The sequence below is a fragment of the Prionailurus bengalensis genome, chromosome D1 (assembly GCF_016509475.1).
Source record: "Prionailurus bengalensis isolate Pbe53 chromosome D1, Fcat_Pben_1.1_paternal_pri, whole genome shotgun sequence".
Taxonomy (NCBI): Eukaryota; Metazoa; Chordata; class Mammalia; order Carnivora; family Felidae; genus Prionailurus; species Prionailurus bengalensis.
In genome coordinates this window covers 50,929,172-50,955,839 of record NC_057346.1, presented here as the reverse complement: position 1 = coordinate 50,955,839, position 26,668 = coordinate 50,929,172, and the positions used below count along the sequence as shown (strand labels likewise).

The 26,668-nt window shown below is 36.2% G+C and overlaps 1 long non-coding RNA gene and 1 pseudogene across 1 annotated transcript in view; one reads left to right on the top strand and one right to left on the bottom strand.

Moving 5' to 3' along the window:
* LOC122483280 overlaps positions 1–26,668 on the bottom strand; it is a 758,009-nt gene that overhangs the window by 673,280 nt on the left and 58,061 nt on the right. The window lies entirely within an intron of this gene.
* On the top strand, positions 17,855–18,827 carry LOC122483279 (annotated as a pseudogene).

Sequence of the window (26,668 nt, the reverse complement as noted above, 5' to 3'; positions counted from 1 at the left end):
GCAATACAACAGAAAAAGAAAGAAAAAACTTAACTGAAACAGTATAGCCTTAAAAAGAGTTAGGGAGGTACTTGCTAACTACACATTCAATAAATGTTTATTAATCTTTCAGGAGCCAGCAGAAAAGGGGAGTTTGGTGAACTGGGACAGAAAGAGATAATTGTTGGCATAGTGTTCCCAAAGAGTTGGAAGGCAATGTCTTATGGGGAGGGGGGAGGTGGACATTAGAAATGTATGCTTATGTAGAATCTGTGATGTGTGAGGCACTGTGTTAGGAAGTTTTGTACAATATCTCACCTGATCTTCAAACAACCCTGTGAAGTAGGAAATATTAACTTCTACAGATGATCATGTGAATGTTTGAGAGATTATATAACTTTTCAAATTCATGTTAGGGTATGACAAGAAGAGTCTAACCTCCATTTCCACACGCTAAAGCTGCCGCACAGTTGGAACAATTATATATAAGTTAAGAAATTAACTTTTTTAAGAAATTAATTCTTATAACTAAGATTGGGGTTTGAAGGAAGGTAAATTTGGGAAATTCAAATCTCTATTTTCACTGCCAAATGGCAGATAATGACCACTTGAGAATAATCATTAGCCTGACCTTCTCCTTTCTATTGACTCATCAGCAATGCTCCTTAGCTACACTAAAGGGGTGTCCTCACATCCTCACAGACCTGCAGCTGCTTGGCCTGTGCTATGTCCTCCACTAGGTCTGATAGCAATGGAACCTGGGGTCGGACCAAACCTCTGGGAAAGAGCCAAGTTGTCCACAGGAGATTTTCAAATATGAGTTAAATAAAAAGGAAGAGCAAAAAAGAATATAATAAGCCCATTAGAGCAATCATATATTATCTTCCACCAAAGCCACTGAACTTTGTTGTTGCTCTTACTGTTTTTCATGAAACAAAGTATGGAAAGAGGCTGTAAACCTTCCATGCTGTAGCGGTTTTGGGATTAACCTTTTTTCGCCTCTATACAATATTACTGTCTATGCTGGTTCTGAAGTTCATTAGCTCTTTGAAATCTTGTGTATATTTTTTTTGTTTTGTTTTACATTAGAAACACTTTGTAAATAATGTTACTTCCTGTTGTTTAAAAAAAAAAAGAGTCAGGGACACAGAAGCCAATGCTTTAGGTGCAATTCAATATTGTTCTCAGTTTCTAATTATTCTCAGTCATTATTTAGCTTAACCTCATCCTTGACTTCTGGCATAAGTAGAGTATTTCTTTCAACTTACCAGCTAGCCTTACACTGTTAGTTCAAAACATATCCTGTGGCATGCTTCTAATGATCTAGAGGCCAGAATTAAAACAACTGTTCTTGGTTTTTAATCCTATGAGGAAAAATGATTCCAGAACTTTACTTAAAATTAATCAAAGTGCAGTGTTTATTTTGCCTTTTTAGAACCTGGCTTTTGACCTAAGATACACTATGAAAATATTCCCCCCAAAAAGAAAAAATAGTCCTCTGTCATCCATTTCTAACTCTATTGATTTCCCTGCTATAAGACTATCAAAAGCATGAAATCCCTTCCAATAATAACACCATGTTATCCATTAGGTTGTGTCCACACTCCCACCCAAAATGACATGTTGAAGTACCTCAGAATGTATTTTTATTTGGTAAAAGAGTCAGTGCACATATAATTAGTTAAGATGAGGTCCTACTGAGTAGGGTGGGCCTGTAATCCAATCTGACTGGTGTCCTTATAAGACAGTCACATGAAGACAGAGACACAGGGGAGAAATGCCATCGGCTGACAAAGCAGTGATTGAAATGATGTAGTGCAAACCAAGGAGCACCAAAGATTATCGGCGAGTCATCAGAAGTTAGGAAAAAACAGGGAGGACTTTCCCTACATATTTGGAGGGAGTATGGCCATGCTGGCACCTTGATTTTAAGCATCTAGGCTGAACACCGTGAGAAAATAAATTTCTGTTATTTTAAGACACCCTGTCTGTTGTAATGTGTTTCATCAGCCCTAAGAAACTCACACACATTATAATAAATGTGTATATTTATTGTAGACTCCACCATATTTGCATGCTTTGTATTGAATTCAAGTCTCAAAGTAATGTTTTTTATGTCTATTTAATCTATCTTAAATACACTGGCATTCCCTTAACCTGGTACTTATTCATCGATATCAACTATTTCCTTACTTTCCTTACTCCTTATGCAAATCTCAGTTGGAAAGTCTCCTCCGGAAAGAGGCCTTCCCTCACTACCCTATTTAAAATAGTACCTCATACCAGGGGTGTCTGGGTGGCTCAGTTGGTTAAGTGTCTGACTCTTGATGTTGACTCAGGTAAGGTCATGATCTCATAGTTCGTGAGTTCAAGCCCCACATTGGACCCTGTACTGACAGAATCCCCCTGCTTGGGATTCTCTCTCTCTCCCTCTCTCTCTGTTCCTCCCCTGCTGTGCTCTATCTCTTCCAAAATAAATAAAAAGCTTGAAATAAAATAAAATAAAATAAAATAAAATAAAATAAAATAAAATAAAATAAAATAAAATAAAATAAAATAAAATAAAATAAAATAAAATAGTTAGACCTCAGATCGCTCCTTATCTCCTTATTCTGCTTTATTATTTTCATGTCACATAAGAATTCCTGACACTATATTGTATATTTATTTTTGTACATATTTTCTGTTTGTCCAAACTTGAGGGTAGACTCCACAGAGATAGGAATTTTGTCTTTTGCCCTCCTTCGTACTTTCAGTATTTGTAACAGAGATTAACACTGTAGGCATCAAAATAAACTTTGAGGGTTGAACAAAACCATTACCATTCTGTATATGAGGAACCTGTTCTCAGTACTAATTTAATATTAGAAAGGACCAAAAAGTTCACCCAAATATGGACCTGAATATCTGAAGAAAAAAGTCTGAGCCTAGGCTAATCTGAATTCTGTATGTTGTTATTGTTTCTATGCTGCCTTCTAAAAAGATTATAGCTTTTAAAGACCTAGTTCTTCAGATTATTTTATACATACCAGAAGTGTATATTCTATTATCTAGTTCTGAAGCTCATCTCTTTACAACTTCAAAATAGAAACACTGCTTCACTTTCATAATACAAATTTTTCTCTGTAGAAGAATGTCAACACACATTACTACAGAGCTTTTCTTATATAGGAGCTCTTAAATTCAATCATAAAAATGCTGAATTCATTTATTCATTCAATCGTTCATTTATTCATTTGTCCTTAATTAAATATGTGCCCCTGTTATGGGGTAAAACTCAGGCTGAGCACTGTGAGGGATTTAAAGTTGCAAACTGGTGCACCTGGGTGTCTCAGTCAGTTAAGCATCTGACTTCAGCTCAAGTCATGACCTCGTACTTCATGGGTTCAAGCCCCACATAGGGCTCTGCGCTGGCAGCTCAGAGCCTGGAGCCTGCTTCAGAATCTGTGTCTCCTTCTCTCTCTGCCCCTCCCCTGCTCATGCTCTGTCTCTCTCTGTCTCTCGAAAATAAATAAACATTAAAACAAATTTAAAGATAAGTGGCAAAGAGGCTCAATGTTATAGTCCCATGGAAGAGATAAAAGAGATATATAAATCAAGATATTTTAGTTAGAAAGTGATAAATCCATAAAATACGCATCATACTAGTTAAATTAAAAAAAGACATGAAGCCAGAGCTGTGGGTCCTCACCTCTCACTGAGGTTTGATGCTCTATTTGTTCTCCTTCCCCTCAGTCCTAAGGATGTTAAGGGCCCCCCTTCCCATCATTTCTAGGCTTTGGGTGACTCACTTTGCTTCTTTGTTCCTTTAACTCTGGCAACACCTCTGTAAATTCATTAAAGTTTATTTATGAAAGCTGCTTCATTTGAACCTTTTGGGAAGAAATCTATTTCCTATGATATAATTGCTGTACTTAGTATATTTCCTGATCTATAGTAGTCACTCAATAAATGTTATTTATTAACAGTTACTGTTATTCCAAACTATACTTTCTTTTTTTTTTTTTTTTTTTTTTTAATTAAGTAACCCCATGCCTAATGCAGGGCTTGAACTCACGATCCTGAGATCAAGAGTCGCATTAAGGGCTTAACACAGGTGCCAGGAGTCCCCACACTAGAACATTTCTAATAATCATGCAGCCATGCATAAGCAGGTATGAATTACTACTGCAGATATACATTCACTAATATTAGTCTTGAACTAATTTCACCTTTAATTACCAAAATATGCCTTTATTTTAAGTTAACATCAGGGACAAAAAAATTGATCCTACTGGCATATGAAGCAAGTTTTCATTATTTCATTGGTTGAAACTTATCGTAAGCAAGCAAACATTAAAATCAGAAGTACCTTTGAAGGAATAAATACACTTAAAATTTCTTAGCTTTCTGAAAAATTTAATGATAATTACATTTTTATTATAGATAATAAGATGATTAATATTTTTAAAGTCCTAATAAAAAAATGTAGGTCAAAATACTTTAAAGAGCTTGTTGGAAATTAATGATTGTCCTTTGGCATTTTCCACTAATTTTCTGTCTTTTAAAGAATTGCAGAAGATAAGTGTTTTGTCTGAATCAAGCATCTCTTGTGTCAGACTACATCCTTAACAAGTGCATAGAAATAACAGAAATGATTTTGTGCTCTCCAACTGTATTCTCAGAACCCTCTTAGGAGCTTCTGAGAAAAACAAATAAAGAAAAGAGGGGTGATATTATGTGCTGAATTGTATGCTCCACTCCTCAAATTCTTATGTCTAAGCCCTAGTGCCACAGAATGTGACTGCATTTTGAGACAGAGCCTTTAAAGAGGTAATTAACTCAAAATGAGGCCATTAGGGTGGACACTAATCCAATCTGACTGTGGTCTTCTTAAGAAGAGGAGATTAAGACATACAGAGTGACAGCAGAGTTGCCTGGACACAAAGGAAAGGCCATCTGTAAGCCAAGGAAAAAGGCCTCAGAGAAAATCAACTCTTCCAAATCCTTGATCTTGGACTCACAGCCTCCAGACCTTTGAGAAAACCTGTTGATAAATGCATGTTGTTAACCCAGTACTGTACCACCCAGTAGGTGATATGTTGTCATGGTAGCCCAAGCAAACTAATACACTCAGTATATATTTATTTGATTGCTTTTCATAAAATGCATGAAGCATGTGATATTTTCACTAACTTAAGGAAAAACATATTGCCACATTTTTCATATAAAGATTATTAATTTTTAAAAATGTATAGGTAACATAATAAAAACAATTCCAAACATATTAAATTGCTGTTACAACAAAATTTTAAAAGCTTAAAGATGTTTATCCTCATAAGGAAAGTCAAGATCATAGAACATATTTTTTGGCAAAATGTAGTAAAAAGAATATATTGGTTTCATTCAAACTTATAAACAAAAAAATCCCAGTAATAATATAGAATCTAAAATAATCTCTGAATAGCAAAATAATGGAATTAATTTCAAACCTTTTCTGCTTTTTTGGCACATATTTATTGAGCAACATTGATAAGGTATCACAATATAGAGTTGTCCAATATGATAGCCACTAGCTACATGTGGCTATATAAATTTAAATTGATTCAAATTGAATAAAATTTAAAATTCCATTCTTCAGTTGCACTAGTCACATTTCAAGTGTTTAATAGTGACATGTGGCTAGTGGCTAAATTATTGGGTCCCGCAGATATAGAACATTTCTATCACTGCCCACTGTTCTATTAGACATTAGTCCTGGGTCCATGTCCTGGATTTTTCACTTACTAGTTATTTAATCTTTCTGTAACTCAATTAATTTATTTTCAGGTAGGGAGCAATGAGTAAGCCAACTCTCAAAAGATTATTATGAGAATTTAATGAGCTAATACCTGTGAAGGTCAATTGTAAATTGAGAAATGTTATAATAAGTGTTGTGCTATGCCAAATGAATGTACTAGTGAGTCAGATATGTAGCCTAATTTGAAGGAGAGTATATGGCATAGGTAAGTTAAGGCTTGTAGACAAATAACTACCATACAAAATAGAAGGTGAGAAATACATAATTAATGGGGAACTACAGAAATGTTCAAATATTTTCCCCATTGCTTAGGTATAATAGTCCAAACTCTAAACAATCTGGTCTTCTGATCTCTTGGTTATTTATTTGTTTGTCTTGTGTTTTTCTTTATGCTCTATTCTACCTAGATTTATTATTATTAGAGTTTGCTTTTTTTTAAAAACTCAACTCTTCCAGGTAAAACCTCACTTTCAGACTTTCCTCACTCTTTCCTGGACTGTGTAATGTGGGGCTAGGCTGCTCCAGTTTGACCCCTAGCTTCTTCCATCCCTTCATCTGGCTGACTCATCTCAGACACCACCATTTCTCAGAACACTCCTCTGACTATCCTAGTTGTCTATCATCACGATTATGGTATTTGGTTGAAATGTCCTGTAAACTGAAATTGCCTCTCTCTCTACTGACTGCAAATTCTGGATAATTAGGAATTATTATTCTCTCTATCACTGTTAAACCCTCAACACCTACCACTGTTGCTAGCTCATAGTAAGTGTCCAATATGTTAACTGAAAAAGGGAAAGAAAAAATGCTTTTAGCTGATGAGATTGTATATGTGGGTAAGTAATCAATGAGATGGTGTTTTAATGACTTCCTTCAAATGTGATTTTTTTTTTCTTTTTGACTCAACCATGCTGTGTGCACCACAAACATAAGGACTAGGTCTTTCCTTCATGTCTAACATAGAACCTAAGCCTACATTTTGATTCACAAACTTAATATTTGGCATACTTTATCTATAATTTGTTGTTTAGTTCATTGCAGAATGAACTAAATATAAACTAAAGTGGGATAGAAAATATCTTAAGTATTTCATAGTCATTTACTTTGTGCCTGGGAATGCCCCCACCCTTTTATATGGATTATTTCATGAAACCCTTACCACAACCCTGAGAGTTAAGTATTATATTCATTTGACAGATAAATAAATAAAAGCTAAAAGCAGTTAAGTGACTTGTCAAATGTAGAGCTAGTAATTGGTGGAACTGGAAATTAAACCAGGTCTATCTGATTTGAGGGACAATACATATCCCATCAGAACAGTAAGGTAACTATGGGATGATGACTCCATCTCTCAATCATAGGTAATATTTATGTGAAAATTTCAGGTCCTTTTTCCCTTGCAACCAGGGTAAAGGATATCTGATTTTTTTTTTAGATAATAATTTCACTCATCTGTTATTTCTGTCATCACAAATGTTTTAAAGATATACTGTATTTAAGCTCATTTCATTTATAGTCTCCTTGTGCATAAATATCTCTTTAATCCATTCAGTTTGTTTCAACTTCTCAGATTTAATTTACCCCAAAGTTTTTCCATTAACAACTTACTGTATAGAACAAAAAAATTCTTCTCTAAATAACATTTATACCAATGAAGAGCATTCACTATTCTTTTTTCATTTATGTATGTGTATGTATAGGTATATGTAAGGAATCTGAGATAAACACATTTGATACAAATCTCTGGGAAAAGGGATTTTTTCTTAATGTTTTACAATTTTTTTCATTTATGAATGTTTGAGTTGATTTATTGAGTTTAAACTAAACTGATACATTATTCATATTAATGATGCACATAAATAATGTTGATTTTTATCTCCAAAAGTTCCTTTAACAAATTCACTAGGAAGAAGGCTATAACTCATTGCCAATACTTTATCAACTCATTAGAACATGAAATTTGTAAGAATCTTTGTTTAGCTCAAGGGAGAAAGTGTGTAACATTTTTTCATAGGTAAGGTGAATGCTAAATATACTCAGGCAAATTAGAACAAGGACAAATTATTATTATCAACATTTTAAAAGACAACTCTTGAAATCTCTTATAAATGGCTGTTCCACTGCATTTTAACTCTCTACAAATTTGGCATGAGAACATTTCATTTATTTTGCAAAATAAACACGTCAACCTGCTAATTGGAAAAAGTAACCATGTTCCTAACATTCTCCGTGATATCTGTCCTGTCAAAACCCTTCATTTTTTCATGTAATTCAAATTCCAGGATCTTCCACACTGTCTTTAAAATGGTCCCAAGTTAGAAACATCTACAGTCATTCAGAGTACTATTCATTGTGTCATTAAAGAACCTAGTATGCCTACTTTGGCAGATCAAACTGTCATATCCAGGGTGAGGAAAAAGGAATAAGGAAGATGAAGACTGACGACAGCATCAAATATAAAGCTCCGAGTAACCATTCATTCACTTTGCAAACATTTACCTAAAATTTATTCACGCTAAGTAATTCCTAGCTACTACAGATACAGAGAGGAGTGGGATGCAGTCCCTGTGATCAAGAGACATTTATATAAGTAACTAAAAAATGCAATAATAGGATTCTAGCTATAAATTAGATAATATCTATAGCTTGGATAGCAGAGTGCTGACACATGAAAGATTCTCAGTAAATATTAGACTTTTATTATATATAATACTATAAGCACAGCTACATTATACATTCATATATATTATGAATACTATATGCCATATATATGCAATTTTTGTGCTATTAATATTAATAAAAGCAGAGGGTTTTATTTTTTAAAGTTCTGAAAAGTAAAGTGTTATAATTAGGATGAGAAAGGAAAGTCACCAAAGCTCGCATAAAATGGTTAACAGATTAGGTGGATCTCAAGAAATAAATCAAATAATACTTATAGAAAAATGAGGAGAATTTTGTACTAAATAAATAAGCAGTATTTCACTTGCGTGTGGGAAAAGAGGAGCTTGTGTCCTAAATCCTGAACTTCAGGGGGCCCACCCCATCCTAATAGTGCGACTATTCCCCACCCAAAGTTTACACCTCACATTTTAGACCATGCTCTGGATATACAGGTCACTGGAGTTCCAAAGAACCATACAGTCTTTTATTCCACCTTCATTCTCTTAGGTGCTGACCAAACCACCATTGTTGGGTTTTTTTGTTTGTTGTTTTGATAGAAATCACATTCCATTGTTTTGTTTTTTTATAGAAATCACATATTTTATTTTATTATTTTATATTTTTAAATATAATTTGTTGTCAAATTGCCTAACATACAGTGTATAAAGTGTGTTCTTGGTTTTTGGGGTAGATTCCCATGGCGAACCACCATCGTTCTAAGTATATTACTGAATGGTGGCTCAGGGTTGTCTTTTTATGAGGTGTTTGGTTAGAGACTGAATTAGTGGGCTGGGCTGTTCAGATGTGGAGGATTCAGAACATGGACCAGGGATAACAGTTTAGGGTAATTTTTCTTTGTGCCATTACATTCTGGGGTAGAATTCTAAGGCAAGAAGAAGATTCTAAATTTGAACTGAGATTTCAAAACCATTATCAAATTATTTTTATCAAAGAAAGAAGATATACTTAACAGTGTGATAATCAATTTGCAGTTTTTAACTATTTAGACACATGTACTTTTTAATGAATTTTTAACTATTTAGGTAGGAGGACCTCCATTTGGATGCTTGCCCCAGGACCTGAAAAATGGATGGGTTTGTGACCTAACCATAAAAGTAAAGTTGTCCATGTCATGGTATATTGATCTATATAACAGAAAAACAGACAAGAGAAATGAATAGTGGGGAGAAAATGGTGACTAGAACAGTAATGTTAAATTCAGATCAGAAAAGACTGGTGCTAAGAAGCAAGAGTTTTATCCTCTAGAGTGGTGTGGTAGGGAGAATAATGGCTTCCCAGGATATCTACATCCAAATCCCTATAAACAGTGAATATTACCTTACATGGCAAAAGGGATTTTGAAGATGTGATTAAATTTCCAGATTTAGAGATGAGGAGATTATCCTGGAATATCCAGGGGGTCCTAATCTAATTATATAAGTCCTTAAAAGCTGAGAACCCTCCCCAGCTGTGTTCAGAGAGATGGCCCTATGGGAAGAGAAGCATGAGATGGACTCAGGATTGCTGGCTCTGAAGTGGAAGGAAGGAACCATGAGCTATAGAAGGCAAGTGGCCTCGAGGAGCTAGAAAGGGCAAGAAAACTAATTCTCTCCTGGAGCTTCCAGGATCTAATGCAGCCCTGCTGGTGCCCTGACGTTAGCCCCTAATACCCATGACAGATTTCTTTCCTCCAGATAATAAATGTTATTTTAAGCCTCTAAATTTTTATTAATTTGTTACAGCAGTGATGGAAAAGGCAGAATATAGGCAGCATCATTGGTGAGGACTGGCTTATTTAGCCAACTCCTAGGTAAAAGAAAGTAGCAGAAGATGAGCATTTTATGTAGAGACATTGCCGGAATTCTGATGGTAAGGAAGAAGTAATAAAGGGAAAATACGGGGAAATAATGCAGGTTTCTGAATTGCAGGACTTCTCAAAGCCTCTCATCAGTTAGGGCACACTGTGACTCTCCAAGAAGGATACACAGCATTTCCCTAAATTATTTGAATAAGGACAAATCAGTTTATTTTCATATGGAGGAATACCTCACCAGACAGAACGTTGCTTGTAAAACTATTATAAGGAAAGAGTCATCAAAGGATTCTGAATAGGGAAAGAACCTGATCCAATATCAATCTCGTACCAGGCTGGCTATGGGCAATAGGAAGATATCTCATTGTATCCTATACTTATGCTGCATTCAAGGTGCAAGCACAGAGCCAGGTACAAGAGGGGGACCAAATATTCCCTAGCATCAGAAAAGGGCAATAAATGCTTTAAAGCCCTCCGAATCTTCTCTCTTAAAATATATACAATGTTCATCAGTACAAAGCATTAATTATTCAATTTTCAAGAATCTAAAGAAATTAATTTGTCTTTTTATTAGTTATTTATATATACTGGGAAGCCTTTAGGAAGGCAATACTCAAATCATTATTTTTTTCACTTAAAGTGGAAAGAGAAGTGAAGAGAACATCGAGTGAATCCTTAGTAGTGTTGAGGAGAGAACTCACATCCAGAGGTTGGCAACCTGTTTATGATTACACAGCTGTCTGACGGTGTCCTTACGGCTAGAGCCCAGTTCTCTCATTATCCGAAATTGTGGTTTTCCTATTATTCGTTAGGATCATTGTGCAGTAAGCATTATGTTTCAGGGAATATTATTAGAATGCAGTATACATATATGTATAGACCCTTTTCCCTTCTATAAAATAAAATTACCATCTCCTACCTTCCACTGTTTCCAAAGAGTTTTAAATGGATGAGTTTTGCAGATGTCTTTAAGATGATAATAGGGTTCTACTTTACTTAAAATATTATCTGCTTGGAATGAGATAGAATTGCTTAATTCAGTTAACTTGTGTGGGCATAGTTATAAATTCAGTGGCATATTTTAACATAACATGCTATGTTCTTCCCCTGTTTATTTATTGAGCACTTATTAAGGACAGAGCCCTCTGCTGGGCACCGAAGATACAATGTGTGGGACACACAGTCATCCTTAAAAGATATTTTACTTTGGGTTGAGAGACAAGTAAGTGATTCAGAAACTGGCAACTAAACCCGCAAGGCAAGTAGGGTTCAGGAAAAGGAATACAATATAAGCAGAGAGCAAATCATAAAAAGAATTGTGTTTACTACAGACTTAGGGAGCATCAAAGACTATCCAGGCCTCAAAACTACATCACTGGGACTCAAGAAAACCCAGAGTACAGGACAAGAAGAAAGAGGTAGAGGAAGAGGAAGAGGAAGAGGAAGAGGAGGAGGAGGAAAAGCAGGAGGAGGAGGAGGAAGAAAGAAAGGGGAAAAAGAAGGGAGAAGGAGAAGGGAGGGGTAGAGGAAGAAGAAGGAGGAGGAAGTACAGGAAGGAGAAAATGATTCCTCCTCCCCCCCAGTGGCATTCAGCTGACCCATTTTTGTATGCTCCTAATACCCTAGGCACACCCTCAGTTTTGCCATTGTTTCAATACTTTGTAATGTTCTGTTTATCTATTTACCTGTGTGTGCAACCAAAAAGATTTTTAATCTCCTGTAGGTAATTAACCAAGTGGCCTTCAGTTCTTATCTTTTCCATGACAAGCAAGGTGCCAGGCTTATGGTAAGTACTATGTTAATATTAATTAAATGAATTATTAAGGCATGAAAATATTTCAGGAGAGGGAATTATTCTTTCTCATTACTTTTATTCCTGCAAATACAATACTTACTGCTGGGCTGAGAATTTGAGTTTGCATCATATCCCTTAGCACCATTTGATTTGGCAGTAGGGTGAGTCAGAGAGTTACACAAACTCAGGTTCACCCTGACTTTCAGAGACCCACAACAGCCAGTCCATCTCTCAGCACTACAAAGACAGAACCCCTAGTATAAACTATTGATTTTAGTTAATAACAACATATCATTAGCTCATCAACTGTAACAACTGTACTAACCTATGTGAAATTTTAATAATAGAGAAAATTGTGAGGAACTGCTGTACTTCCTTCTCAATTTTCTATAAACTCAGAATTGCTCTAAAAATAAAAGTCTATTACTTTAAAAAAAATCTAGTGCACATATGCTTGCTTCTCATCTAAAACTTCAGCATATTGAATTCTGTGGGTATGGTACACTTCAAGTGTATGTTTCTAAGTTCAGGAATTAGATTCTTAAATTTTACTATATAAAGTGTCGAATTTTGTGACAGCACATTTTTTTTTTTGTTACTAGGATAGTTTAGATTAAAAAAAATTTTTTTAATGTTTATTTACTTTTGACAGAGAGACAAAGCAAGAACAAAGGGGAGGGGCAGAGAGAGAGGGACACACACAATCTGAAGCAGGCTCCAGGCTCCAAGCTGTCAGCACAGAGCCTGATGCGGGGCTCAAATCCATGAACCATGAGATCGTGACCTGAGCCGAAGTCGGACGCTCAACCAACTGAGCCACCCAGGGTCCCCATTACTAGGGTAGTTTAAAAACAAGTACAACTAGGGGCGCCTGGGTGGTGCAGTCGGTTAAGCGTCCAACTTCAGCCAGGTCACGATCTCGCGGTCCGTGAGTTTGAGCCCCACGTCGGGCTCTGGGCTGATGGCTCAGAGCCTGGAGCCTGTTTCTGATTCTGTGTCTCCCTCTCTCTCTGCCCCTCCCCCGTTCATGCTCTGTCTCTCTCTGTCCCAAAAATAAATAAAAAACGTTGAAAAAAAAATTTTAAAAACAAGTACAACTAGCAATAAGTTTAAAGTGAAATATATTCCTATATAATCTTTACAGCTTAAAGTAGGCACTGTTGCTTTCCCCTTTATAGCTGAGAAAACAGACTCAGAGATTTGAGGTCAAATGTCTCACAACCAGCAAGCAGCAAGTCAAAATTCAAACTGAGTCATTTTTCTTAACATTTATGCTGCTTTTAACAACATAAAGGTTAAGTATAGAGATACTGGTGAAGCATATATAAATATATAAATACAAGGAAATTTGGGCCTAACTCTTCAGTTACTTGACAGACAGCCTGGCTCGTATCCACTATGTAGCAGCAACCCATCCATGTCCTCAACATACTGACTTATTTATTAAACAATATTCTGCCAAAAGGTCACAATTTAAATAATGAAAGCAATAAAGTAATGGATACATTTCTGGATGAAATACTGTTGGCTAATTCCCCCCGATCTATTCACAGTCATTTTTAATTAATATTTACAACAGAAAGAATTCCTGTTCCAAGCAAGCAGCTATGGGTTCTAGGAGCTGCTCAGCATGGAGGTCTAAATGTTATCCAATGCTAATATACAGATGGATGATCCAGGCGGGACTGCAACAGAGAGTCCTTCGGAGAGTGTAGAACTTTCTTCCTCCTAATCTCAGATATGACATCATTGGCATATTAAAACTTACCTACTTGGTACAATACATGTGTGTTGTAGGCCATGTGTCCGTGAGGCTCATTTGTATTGGCTTTTGCATGTTGCTCTTTGAGGACTGGGAATGCTTTTCTCTACTACATAAGTACTAGTACCTCAAGTACTACTGAAAGAATTTCACCATGACTGAGAAAATGGGAAAATGAAAGCAAAACATGACAATGTCACAGTAAGCACAGTCCAGGAGAACTAACATTGTATTTTCAGATTTAAAAATGTTTCAAACCACAACTTTATGAAAATTGAAGCCTTTGTTTAGTCTATTTTATGTTATTTTATGTCATTAATTTCTTCCCTATTAATGGCATTGCAAAGCAATTATGGAAACTACAGGTATAATTTCCAGGCAACAGACCCTGGTACATACTTGGTATTTTCGGGGTTTTCACTGAGATGGTATATACATCTTTTTTTTTCCCTTTATTAAAGTAAGAACCTATATTACTATACTATTACTATTAATTATTATTACCGAATATATTCTATAGTAAAATTTGAGATCTAGAGTAAGATTTCTGGGATTTACACTGTACCTCCTCCAATATTCCTTAATAAGAAATTCTGGGGCACCTGGGTGGCTCAGTTACTTAAGTGGCTGGCTCTTGGTTTTGGCTCAGGTCAGGATCTCACAATTTATGAGATCAAGCCTGGCATCAGGCTGTATGCTGACAGTGCAAAGCCTGCTTGGAATTCTCCCTCTCTCTCTCTCTCTCTATCGTGTGCACGCGTGCGTGCAAAATAAATAAATAAACATAAAAAAATAGAATTCCTCATGGAAAACTGTTGAAATCCTTTGGCTGTTTGAAGTTAGTTTGCTCACTTTAAAATTTAAATAATAATGTAATTTATTGCCTTGAGAAAATATCCAAACCTAGTATCCTAACATTTAAACCCCACTTCTATCCACTTGCTTTCTCCATACTGACCACATATCTCTTGGTGTCACCTCAACCCCAGACTCCTATTGAGCCAAGAACAGTCAGTTGTACATGCTCTCCCATACCCAATGCCCCATAGCTCAACTTCCAAGAGGGATGTCTCACTCCCTGCCTTCTTGCCCTAACTGTTCTATCTTCTAACCATCTTCTTTTTTTTATTGACCAACTGACTTCTAAATCTTCGTTTGTCTTTCAAACACTCCTCTCAGAAATACCTTCTCTGCAAACCCTCTCTAGCTTTAGATTTATATCACACTGGGATGCCTATTCACCATTCATTCTCTGCTTTTGCCTTCCTAACACAACACCCATTTTGTCCTCTTCAAATTCTAGTTTCTTTGATTGCCATTCCTTGTTATTTCAGGATGAGGATGTTTGATACAGAGGTCGAGGGAGAGATCTCATCTGAGAAGGTGCTATTCTACATCCACTTATCATGAGGTGCACTGGTCTGGACTACTGGAATCAGAGACCTGGATCCAATCTCAACTGTACTACTTACTGGCGGTGCAGTCTCTAACAAGTTTACTTTCCTGAGTTCTAGTTTTCTAGTATTATAATTAAGATTATAATGTCTCTTTTATAAGATTATTATAAAAGGTAATTTTTATGAAAGGCCTAGAATAGCTCTTGGCTCATAAAAAGAAAGGGATATTATATATGGAAGTATACATAACCACTCTTCTGTGTAGAATACTACACAATATTTTCAATAAAAACCCTAAGTCTTTTACATCTTGAAACTATACTTTGTTCATCAATCTGTAAATTGCTTTTTATTCATTTATGTATATGATATATAGACAGATACAAAATTATACCAAATATATATGTATATGTAATTACATGTAAAGAGATATATAAACATATATTCATACATTTGGATATATGTGGTCATCTTTTTCCCCCTTCTTTCTCTATAAATATATATATTTATCTCTCTATGAATATATATACATATATTTATATTTATATTTATATGACCAGAAGATGAAGATGGTAGGTAGAAGTTCAGTGTAGTATATAAAATTCCAGCTCTGGATGGATGGGGGTTGAATTCCAATTATCTATGGCATCTGTTAGTAGCATGGCCTAAGCAAGCAACTTAAGACTTCTGAACCTCAATTTCTTTGTTGAAAGTTTAAGAAAATAGAATCTACCAGTACAAGTTATTTCTAGGATTGAAGGTTACCATCTACATGCAATGTACCTGCATGTGTATGTGGGTGTGTGTGGTATGTATTTCCCCTAGGAACAACAGTTCAGTATTCACTAATTCAGTGTTTGTGAAGGCTTCATATAGCTACCACAAACAATAAGAATTAAATATATATATATACATTATGTATACGTATATATATTGTATTCTGTATATACATATATATTGCATTATGTATATATATGTTATATATACATATAATACACACACACACATATATATATGTAATGTGCATATATATCTACACATTTATTGCCTTGAGGATCTAATTTACCATTGTATACACCACTGCACTCTGTCAATAACTATTGTTTAACAAGGATTCAGTTCATTTTTGCAGAAGAAAGCAAAGGAAAAATAGAGGTATGGAGAGAAGAAAAGACATCAGGGACTGAATGGAAGGTGATTGCGTCCAAGACGGTTCTGAAACTCATCACAAGGTTGACATGTGGCTAATGACTCTTTTCCCATCAAAACTTGACTGCCAGGTTTTCATGGAATGTTCCTCTGTAATACCTTTCATGGTTGGTGCCCTTACTCCCTGCCACTTCCCTTGAATGCCAAATATACCTACACATGCTTTCATTTTTCTTCTTAAAATATTTGCCACCATTTATAGCATCACCTTCTTTGTCTCGGTCATCCTTTTTTCCAGTTATGACAAGCTCTTGCTAAATCTGTAAATGAGCTCAGAGGCTTCCTTCCTTTAGGATAATTCTTCATCTTTCTCCCTCTACTTTGCACTTCATGCTGGAATTGCTTGTGCCCTGTCTACATATTATTTTTCTTTTCAAGCAAGCTGAGCAAGAGACCAAAGGAACAATTTAACAAGAAAAAGTAAAGCTATTTGGTGATATATGAGAAAATTTTGACAAAAAGTGATAGTAATAATAATTCCATGAGTAAATGACAGCTACAAGCTGGGCATCATATTAGACCTTTTATATACTTTTATGGGCTGAACTGTGCTCCCACAAAATTCATATGTCGAAGTCCTAACCTCTAGTACTTCAAAATGTGACAGTATTTGGAGATAGAGCCTTTAAAGAGGTAATTAAGGTAAAATGAGGTTGTAAGGATAGGCTCTAACCTAAATGACTCATGTCTTTATAGGAAGAGGAGATTAGGACACAGATGTGCACAGAGAAAAGACCAGGGAAGACAGATGGGGATAACGGCCATTTAAAAGCCAAGGAGAGGTATCTTAGAAGAAATCAACTCTGCTGACACCTTGATCTTAGAATTCTAGTCTCCAGAACTATGAGGAAATAAATTTCTCTTGTTTAAGCCCCCAGGCTGTGGTACTTTGTTACAGCAACCCTAGCAACTAATACATACACTTCATTTTATTTGCTTCCCACAGCATCCCATAAAGAACAAATAAGTATCACTCTCCCCTTTTTATACATGGTGAGAGGAAGGCTCAAAAATAACATTTGAAGGATGCCATTTGAAGTGGAAAATCAACCCACTGATGAACGTGATTAAATAGAAACTAGAAGCAAAAATAATCTGAAGCAATAGGTTTGTAGGCTGATCCTCATATATTAAATATGTTTTCTAGTTCCCTATGTTATTTACTTAACTGATTTTGTCCATTTTGTGCCATGCTTTGTGATATGTGCTGAGGATTCAGAGAGAAAACAGTTCTTGCCCCCCAGAAGCCCATGGCTTTTTAGAGAAGATCCACACAAAATTCATTCATTAATTCAATATATTGTACTGGATATATTCACTACATCTAACTGCCACAAGTCTAGACACAGACATGATCAACTCTGCTGAGCATCAAGGAAAGCCTTGTAAGCAGACAGGTGGGCCTGCAGTCCTGTGGTGGTGCTCCCCGAATCCTCATGTCCCTGCCAGCACCTTCTGGATGGCTTCCCAGAACCACAACCCAGCCTCCACCAGCATCACTGCTTGCTGCCCACAAAGGAGCCAAGCCCAGCCAGGGCACTGGCCACTCCATGGGCAAGAGGCTACAGCAGGAGCTGATGACCCTGATGATGTCTGGCAACACAGGAATTCCTATCTTCCCTGAATCAGACAACCATTTTAAGTGGACAGAGGCCATCCATGGAGCAGCTGACAGAGTATATGAAGATCTGAGGTATAAGCTTTCCTTGGAGTTTCCAGTGGCTAACCTTAAAATGCACCCACAGTGCACTTCCTCACACCCTGCTACCACCCCACTGTGCACACCTGGGGTAGCATCTGGTTAACATCCTGAAGGACAAGTGGGCCACCCTGTATGATTGTCAGGATCCTCCTGCTGTCCATACAGAGCCTGCTAGGAGAACCCAACATTGATAGCCCTTTGAACATACAAGCTGCTGAGCCCTGAAAAAAAAAGCCCACAACCTTTAAAAAGTATCTGCAAGAAACCTGCTCAAAGCAGGTCTCCAGACAAGAACGCTGCCTTATCCAGCCTCTCTCCTTGTGTTGTCTTTTTAGTTTTCCCTTAGCTGGTCTACCGTTTCCTTGATTTCTGCATAGGACTGTATCTTAACCTGTAGTGTCATTTTTGTTTTCTGTTTTTTGTTTTTTGTGTTTTTTTTTAATTAAGTCTCTGATTGAGTCCTTATGATAAATATATTAAATGAATACATTTTGGGATTTTTATAAAAATCAAAGGTCTTAAAACAATGACTCATCTGAGGCTTGAAGTATGAGGTGATAAGACAGAACAATGGCTGATGGCTTCTCAAATGGAAACAAAGACCTATGCTACTGTTTAGTCACTAGCTGGGCAAAAAAGCAGATAAACAGAGCAAGGTGAACTGAGGCACTCCTGAGCCATTTCAGTTTTCATCCAGACTAGCCTTGCTCTGACATGTTGCTCCCCTGAACACAGCATGGCTACTGCTTCCAGCAGAGTTACCTGCAAATAGTGGAAACCCTGTCAATCCTGATGATAGACTGACTAACTGAACAACTGGTTTATACTTGCCCATTTATTTTTAATCTGAGCTGATAATGCTACCAAGCTCTTCCCTTGGGAATGTATATGAAGATAAATGAGGTAATTTATGCCATAGGGTTCTGAACTCCTTAGAAGAAAAATGTTACAATAAATTTACAGTTATATTATATATTCTTTAATAAATATTTGATTGGATGTGCATAGAATATCTATGATCCCTTAAGAGATTTAGAGGAAAATAGCCAAGAAAAGACCTATAAGCCTTAAACTGCCAAAACCCCAGAAGATGATTTAAGCAATGCAATAAGTAAGTAGGTTGACCTATTTCTCATTTTAAGGGCAGAAATAAAATTACCATTCCTATGTAGGAAAAGGCTTCTTCCCACGGCGAGTATGAGCAATATTAACACCAAGCTTTCTCTTTCTTTAGAAACACTTCTAAGTTAGGTTTAGAATGAAAGAAGCTCAGACAAATACAAAAATACAACCATGAAAATTAATTACAGTAGCAGGTCCTTGACTAACCAATCTAGTCCCTTTTATGCTGTCCCTCAGTCAGGGTACACTGTGGAAAAAGCAAGGGCCTTGAAGTCATAATGACTGGTGTTCCACTCCTTTCTCTTCCAATTATAGGCCTCTGACCTTGGACAAGTGAGTGACACTCTCTGTGCTTTCATTTGCTCATCCATAAAATAAAGACATTAATAGGCAATGTGAAGATTTGCTGTGAATACCCAATAAGATAATTTTTTTTCAAATACCTAGAACTCCAGCCAAGGTATAGCAGATGGTTCCAAATGTTATATATTGTGCTTTCCACCAAATGTGTGGTTTCTAATAGCCATGGCATTAGACTAAATTTTAGGACCTTAATGATGATATATTAAACAGTAATTATATTATCTTATTTAATCCCCAATAACCTTCTATAGTATAGATACTAGTACCATTACTATTTTACAGATGAGAAAACTAAGCTTTAGAGAGGTTAATGGAAATTTTAAGAAGGGGAGGGGGCCCTGAATGGCTCAGTTGTTTGAGTGTCCAACTCTTGATTTCAATTCAGATAATGATCCGAGGATCGTGGGATCAAGTCCCACACTGGACTCTGTACTGAGCATGGAGCATGCTTGAGATTCTCTCTCTCCCCCACCCCCTTACCCCTCTTCCCAGCTTGTGTGCGTGCTCTCTCTCTCTCTAAAATAACAAATAAATAAATAAACAAACAAATAAAATAAAGAGCTTAACGAACTTACTAGATTCAGAATGTTAATAAATGGCACACGACGGACTTCACACTAGTACAGTACAGAAGAAACTACTTTAAAATCACCACCAGAGGCAACTGTGTGTGTGTCAGTGTGAGTGTGAATGTGTGTGTGTGTGTGTGTGTGTGTGTGTGTGTGTGTCTGTATGTGGGTGACTCAACCCAAGCAAAACTTTAGTTTAGTTCCTGTTTAATGATGATAATTATATCTCAGGTTTCTATAACATATTTATATTTTATAAATTGTTTTTCTTTTTCTATTTTTTGTTGTTTGTTTGTTTTGAGGGATTTCTTTTGTACAAGAGAAATGTAAGCATTCAGAGTGAAGAAATCACTCCCCCATATTTTAGGAGATAAAAGTGATTCTCAGAGAATAAGTAACCCTACCTTATTTTTACATACTTAAAATCCATACTAAAACACTGTAGTTTTGCTTTTGATTAATTAACACCTTTTAACTTTTTAACATATCTTAACTGTGAGATCTCTGTGATAAATTAGCAATTGTTGGGAAAATATTCTATAATCATACTAGTGTTGCACATGGGGTAATGCTGCTGGGCAGTGGGGCGAAAGTCCGGGTCAGAAGCCCCGGCTAAGCTGCTGACTAACCTAGGGAACTTAGGCAAATCACTTATTTATGCTCAGGGTCACCTTCTCAGGTAACAATGGCTATAAAACTTTCATCTAAGTATCTTACCTTACCAGAGTGGAGGTAGCTCAGCCCCAGCACCAGCAGCTATGCCCTCCATGGCTCAGGTCTACCACAGACTCCTCAACTAACTTGTTTCTCTCTTTATCCCAGTACTTGTATTTAGAGTTTCTTGTTCCATCCTTCAGGATTAATTACCTAGTTAGACTATATCCATACTTTGGTTTAATTTTTCCCCACTTCCTCTGTCTCAGATTTTCCCAAATTCATATGCTGCAGCCTGTAGGTATTTCCCATTCCATACTAAATTACTTCAGGCCTGAGGAAAATGTAGTGCAGCAAATTCAGAAGTCTGGGCTGCTTCTTGTCTGGGAGAATGACCCGTACAGAATATAAAAGAGACAAAGGGAAGTGAAAGAAAAAGAGAAAGGCCCAGAAGTTAATGGGAGAAAACTTTAGGGAAAATGCCAGTTTAGGATGGCCATGTACTCCCCCGCAGAAAGGGTAAGAGCTGAACTTTTAGGAGACAGATGTGCTTGCAAAATTCTATGTGACCCAGACATCTCCAAACACCTCGAAGATCACTACCAGACATTGTGGGAGCTCCTGGAATGTAGGTGTATCATGTCTTATTCTTGATTATGTCTGCAGTAACTGGAGCGATACACTGATGGTAGGGTACAAAGATACGTGTTCAAAGGGAAACCTGCCTTTGTTCCCCAAAAATGTTCCTCAGTTCTGAAAAATGTAATTAAGTACTCCCAAAACCTAAACATAATGCCCTAAACATTTCTATCCTCTTTACTCAGTGGGAAGAAGAGAGGTAGATTCCAATAATTTAGACTCAGATAACTTATTAGTGAAAAGAGTAGAAACGTGACGTCTAAGGTTAAAACAAAATTAAATAAATGGAAATTAATATGTAGTTGTGGTTCAAAGTTTGATGAGAATAAGCATAGAAATAGGTTGATGTAGGGGTGCCTGGGTGGCTCAGTCAGTTAAGCATCTGGCCTCGGCTTAGGTCATGATTTCGTGGTTCGTGGGTCCCGGCCCTGTGTCGGGCTCTGTGCTGACAGCTCAGAGCCTGGAGCCTGCTTCGAATTCTGTGTCTCCCTCTCTATGCCCCTCCCCTGCTCATGTTCTGTCTCTCAACAATGAATAAATGTTAAAAAATATTTAAATTAAAAATGTTTTAAAATAGGTTGATGTATCTGTGAAATATCACCTCTTTTATTCAGTATGATTTTGTGGCAGTCAACACAACATATTTTATAAATTCTAAGATACATACTTTATGTTTTAACACTTCTGAAGTTGGGATGCATCTTAAAATTGATAGCATGAATTGGCTTAACTGGCAGCATTTTTAATGATACATAAAATAGCACTGAATTTTAAAACTAGTAGTATCTTAGAGTCAGTGAATTATGTTAATAAATGTATGATGAATAAGTTTTTGAAGGACACAGAAAGAGACACCCTTACAATTCTTACAAGATTTCAGTCAATAGTTCTCAAACTTACAAATACATCAGAATCATCTGGGAGGCTTATTATATAATACAAACTGCTATCCCTTCCCCCGACCCCAGAGTTTCAGATTCAGTACCTCTAAATTTGATGCTCATACCACTGGTCTGAGACCCATTGTTGTAGGCCATTTAAAAAAATGTTTGTTTTATTTTTTCATCTCAACTTTCACTGATACTAATTTAAAATTTTCAGTTAGATTTTTATGATATCACACCTAGAAAATTATTGTTGCCTCCTAAATTGTCTACTTAACTGTCATGCTTTCCTCATTTAGAACCATCTTTTTTTTAGAAATTACAGAGTTAGTACCTCCATACACACACACACACACACACACACACACACACAGAGGCATACGTGTGCTTAGTTTATAACTGAAGGTTATTCATAGACCATAATCTTCCTGATCTAATCTACTCCTCTGAATGTTTTGACCGTGGATTCAGCCCAAGAACATTTTATCAACTAGTTCCCAATATGTCAATCTAGTTCCCAATATGTCAATCTCTTTTACAACCAAATGTGTTTGCCCTTACTTGTTGCTCACCTACAGGGTGCAGGCCTACTTTATTTAGTTCAGCACAGACTACTTTCCAGAAACATCATCTCCTGTTTCCATTTGTTTTTTTTTTTTTTTTGAATACACCAAAAGAGACATTACTTCTTGACATGAAATTCATTAACATTATCATATAGTCATATTACATAATCATTATGTGGGTGTGCTTAGTTTTTACTTCATCTAGAGTAGGATCATCTTACACTGAAATCATATTTTATTTCATTTCTCTGAATGAATGATTAACAGAATTCTTGTCACACCATTAAGACTCAATGAATGTTAAATGGAAGTATATGTGGAATTAGCTATATTTTCAATTAGTTTTTGGACTAGTATGCAAGTGGTCAATATACATATGTGGTTCTATTTGACTCAACAAAAGACTACTAAATATTATGTGGAAGTTCTTATCTAAGGCACTGAAAAGAAGAGAGATGGAAAATATACAGGATCAATTTGGCAGTACATATATTTATTGAACACCTACAACTTGTTACGTGCATCTAAGAAACTCTCAGAGTAAAAGGCTAATGATACTCCACCAAGGGGCAATGTTTTGCAGAAGGCTGTGAAAATATTCTGTTGAGTTAGAGACTCAATATTGCTCCTTATAGTATTCCACTGAGGTTTAAACAAAGAGCTTTCCAAAAAGAATTAAATCATACTCACTGGGGCCAGAGGAAAGATGGTCCCCTCCAGACATGAAAGGAAGCAAGTGCATTTCAGAAATAAATGACTTTACATAGACGCACAGGCCTCTCAAGGGTGGAGTAGGCACTCCAACTGGAAAGCTCTCAGACTAAATCAGACAGCAAAAGGTCATGACTGACAAAAAGGGAATCTCTCTAACTTCATTTTTTTTTTATTTTTACATTTCTCAACCTTAATAAGAAACTACTTCAAGCCTCTTAGTGAGTGACTCAGTTTCAAGTGCAAATTGAAGAAAGATAGGTCAAGACAGTGTTACGGTTCAGAAATTTGGGTAAACACATACTTGGTTTCCACACCAGTGCTCTTAATCAAATAATCTTAAGTATTTTATTTGAAAACTGCACACGAAAAAAAGCCAACATCCTAAAGCACATTATCTTCTTTTTCTAGTATCTATCAAGATTCCTACATGAATCTTATATGGCAGAGGCTCTCAAGTAGCAAGAACAAAAGGGAGGTTTCATGGATATTGAAAATTCTAGACATACAGTTTTCTAGTTTATATTCACATAATTAACCTTTTATAAATCACTGCTTGTTTAATCCATATCAGACAAAGTCTCATTTGTTGATAAAAAAAACTGAGGTTCAGAAAAGTCACATAGCCAACAAGTGGAAGTGTACATATTCAAATCCAATTTCCAGCTGCCAGTTTTCTTTATATGCCTGTCACCCTATCCTTCTAAATTGCCAAGCATCACTTTTCTTGATGTCTCCAACACTGCATTACTTATTTTTAAATCTTTGTTTCTTTGAGTAGGCACACTAAATGTTTTCTTTGAAAAAATGTATTTTTACCAGGTTTCCAGAAGATGCTCTTTTTTTTTTTAATCTTTTTAATGTTTATTTATTTTTGGGACAGAGAGAGACAGAGCATGAATGGGGGAGGGGCAGAGAGAGAGGGAGACACAGAATCCGAAGCAGGCTCCAGGCTCTGAGCCATCAGCCCAGAGCCCGACGCGGGGCTCGAACTCACGGACCGCGAGATCATGACCTGGCTGAAGTCGGACGCTTAACCGACTGCGCCACCCAGGCGCCCCAAGAAGATGCTCTTTTGAGAATGTTTGTATGTTATATTTGGAGGTGATCACATTCCTGTATTTAATTATTTAAATTATTGTCATAAAATCTACTCTACCCTTAGTAAATATCTCCTAAAAATAATTTTAACATCAAAGAAATCTGGATATGAAATGGTATTGCTAGGGGCGCCTGGGCGGCGCAGTCAGTTAAGGGACCGACTTCAGCCAGGTCACGATCTCGCAGTCCGTGAGTTCGAGCCCCGCCTCAGGCTCTGGGCTGATGGCTCAGAGCCTGGAGCCTGTTTCCGATTCTGTGTCTCCCTCTCTCTCTGCCCCTCCCCCGTTCATGCTCTGTCTCTCTCTGTCCCAAAAATAAATAAACGTTGAAAAAAAAATTAAAAAAAAAAAAAAAGAAATGGTATTGCTAAAGATTCCAAGTGGGAAACATCGGAGTCAGAAAAATTAAACTTTTATCAGTCCCTTCATCTTCACCCTCGTTCAAAATTAAATGCAACTATAAATTGTTCCAAGTAAAGTGAATTTTTACTCTCACTCTCTTCTAAAGGACAAAATTAGAAGTATGAAATAAAAATTAATTCAGCTGAAAAGTTATCACTTCTATTTGGCTTTCTCACTTAGAAATGATAGATTTTCAGTGGCTAGGTGAATTGCCCTATAATCTTTTGATGAAAAGCAGTATCATCTCAATTTTAGGCATGGTTTCTGGAACCACTTAGGTTTTCATGAAATTAATTTTGTTTCTCACATTACAACATATAAAAAGTTGAACTTAAAACCCCTAAATTTTCCTATTTATTTCAAGAATAAAATGCAATTTGATGGGTGCTCTCATCATCCACAGTAAAAGGCCTTTACTTTACGGCTCTGAACATAGTTGAGGTAGAGTGTAGATTAAGAATACAAACTCTAGTCTCTGATTACTGGAATTCAAATTCAATTCTATCACTTGCTGGAAGTGTAACCTTTGCAGGAGGGGACTTAATCTCTCTGTGTCTCACTTTCCCAACCTGTAAAATGGAGAATACCTATCAATACAGGATTTAAAAAGGTAATCAATTATTTTAAGCACAATTTTCAAAATATTATATGTAAATGTAAATAGGATCTGTCACTCAATCACTAAGGTAAGTCCTTAATAAATGGTTCCTACTTTTTGTGGAGACGGCATTTATCTGGATGTCTAAGATTCTAGTATCATTCATATTTCTACCCCTCTGTAACAGTGAAGACATTTCTTCATTCATTCAGCAAATGTGAATAAATCTTGAACTAAATGTTGAAAATATAATGTCCAACAAAATGCAGTTGCTGACCTAAGGCAGTTTATATATGTTAGAGAATGACACACTAGAGGCAATAATTCAGTTTGTGAACTTTTATTTCTCCATTTATAAAATAAGAGATTGATCTATATTACTTCAGTTCTCTTATCTTCTAAAGGGCTAAATTTTTATGAACTCAGTTTATGTGTAAAGAACAGCCCATTGTAACATGGTCTGTCATGAATCTGAGCTCTGAGAACAAATGTGTGAGTGAGTGTGAAATGTTTCCAAGATATTCCTTTGGATAAGTAGTAGAATACTATCATCACTAAAAAAATGACCTTTCTTTGATAATTTTTGTTTTATTTCTTCAGTGTAAATATTAAATATTTAATACATAAATATTAATTAACACATAAATGCACAAGCAATGGGCCAAATAAGAAATAAAATGGAAAATCAAAATATGTCTCAAAACAAAAGAAAAAGAAAACACAATGTTCTAAAACCTATGGGAAGAAGCAAAAGCAGATGTTAGAGTAAAATTTATGCTACAAATCGTATTTATTCTAAGCAGGGTCATTGAATGGGTGTTGAGCTCTACCTTCCAGGGATTCAACTTCACAATAGTGGGTAGAGGAATTTAGTGCAGTTCCAAGCAGAAAAGTGATTCTCAGTAGATCCTACTTACTGAAAGAACAAATACTCTGATATGGGTCTGAGTCAGACTAGAGAGA